The sequence below is a fragment of the Alligator sinensis genome, unplaced genomic scaffold (genome assembly GCF_000455745.1).
Source record: "Alligator sinensis unplaced genomic scaffold, ASM45574v1 scaffold149_1, whole genome shotgun sequence".
Lineage (NCBI taxonomy): Eukaryota > Metazoa > Chordata > Crocodylia > Alligatoridae > Alligator > Alligator sinensis.
The window spans coordinates 339,739-341,765 of record NW_005842823.1 but is presented as its reverse complement, the minus strand read 5'-3'; positions in this window follow the sequence as shown (position 1 = coordinate 341,765).

Below are 2,027 nucleotides of genomic sequence, written 5' to 3'. Positions count from 1 at the left end.
CACTCCCACCCCACAGACCCCTGCCCCCCTAGCCCTGCTGGTGCCTTTCACTCCTGACCCACAGACCCCTGTCCCCCAGCCCTACCAATGACCCACACTCTGGACCCATAGCCCCTTGCTCCCTCCAGTCCTGCTGGAGTCCCTCAATCTCAACCCGCAGCCCCCTGCCCCCCCAGCTCTGCCAGTGCCCCTCACTCCTAACCCACAGCCCTCTGCCCCCCCCGCAGCCCTGCCAGTGCCCCTCACTCCAGACCCGCAGCCCCCTGCCCCCCCAGCGCCCCTCACTCCAGACCCGCAGCCCCCGCACCAGTGCGGTCAAAGGCGATGGGGGTGCAGTTGCCCTCGCTGGGGGGCCAGGGGCAGTAGAAGACAGCGCCGCCCTCCGTCACATCGGGCTGGCTCGTGTTGGCCTTGGGGGCGCCGACCAGGACACTGACGCTGTGGGGAGATGGTGGGGTCACCAGGGGGTGCTGCCCTCCTGCCGACACCCTGTGGTCACCTCCCACCCCCCACCTGGGGCCTGGCACGGACGGAGCTGGCAGGCATAGGGACAGGGTTGGAGCTGGCGGCTCACGGGCCCCAGTGCTGGCACAGCTGCCCACTCCCCCGCCCACTCCCCCTGGCACAGGGCCTGGTCCAGCCCCTGGGACCTCCCGACCGCCCAGGCAGGGGCCTTGGAGGCCACAGCGCCGTCAGCTGGACACGGGCTCAGACCCCAGGGACACGTCCCCAGACGTCCCTGAGTGCTGGGAGCTGGCAGCATCCTCTGCCTGGTGTGAGTGCGGTACCGGCCTGGTTCACCCCCACCCTAGGCAAAGGGGGCAGGAAACAGGACTGGACCCTGCTGGTGCCCCTCACTCCCGACCCACAGCCCCCTGCTCCACCGATGCCCTCGCACAAGACCCGCAGCCCCCTGCCCCGTTGGTGCTCTTCACTTCCAACCTGCAGCCCCCTGCCCTCTCTTACTCTGCACCGGGGGCCCCATCCTGCCCGGCACAGGTCGGTGTAAACAGGAAGCCGCCTGTCGGCAGGGACAATAGGTCCCCAGCTCTATGTCTGCAGCTACATAGGAGTAGGGGGGAGGTGGGGGGTCAGGGCCAGGATCAGGATTGGGACCCACAGGGCCAAGCTAGAGCCAGCTGTGAGCCCAGGCAAGAGACCGGGGACCCCCAAGCACCCTGGGCCCAGGGGGGACAGGGAACGGGAGTCTGGGGCTGGTCCAGACAGGGGCGGCCCGATGCCCCAGGGTGGGGGAGTCAGTGCCAGCCCCCGCCCTGGGCCTGGCTGCTTGGCTCGGGCCCCCTCCAACACAAGCAGCCCCAGGACTGCAGCCACCATGGGGCTGTAACCCTGACCCAGGAGGAGGGGTGGGGATTGGGGGCCCAGACGCTTGGGTTCCTCCCTGTTGCAGTGGACATCCAGGCAAGGCTCTGCCCTGCTCCATGCCTCAGTTTCCCCCCACGGCAGAGCTGGTGGCTTGGCCCAGGGGGGTATCCTGGGGCAGGGGGCATTTATCTGCTGGGGGAAGCGGCTCCATCCCGAGGGGCAGGGCGGGGCCGGTGGGCACACAGCCGGGGCACGGGGCACACGTGTGCGCGCACCCGTGACAGCCGCGCCGGACTCGACCCCACCCGCCACAGGGCTTGGCGCCTGCTCCCCCCCCCAGGCTGCCAGCTCTTGGGCAACTGCTCCGTTTAACCCCGGGGGTGCTGGGCTGCGGCGTGGGTGCCGGGCTCTTCCCAGCTGATCCCTGGGGAAACTGAGGCACACCGTGATTTTGGAGCTGGGCAGCACAGCTGGGGGATGGGACCCGGGAGTCCCGGCTGCCTGGGCAGCGCTGCGCCCACCCTTGCCCCCCGCCGGGGCCAGGCAGACAGCCCCACACTGCGCAGGGGGGGCTGCCCCTGCTTCCTGGGCCTCCGTCTGTCCGTGGAACCGGGGACACGGGGACCCCCTGCTGGGCCACAGCAGGACCCCGCTCTACCCACCCAGCCACACTGCTCCGCTCCCAGCCCAGGTGTTTGGGG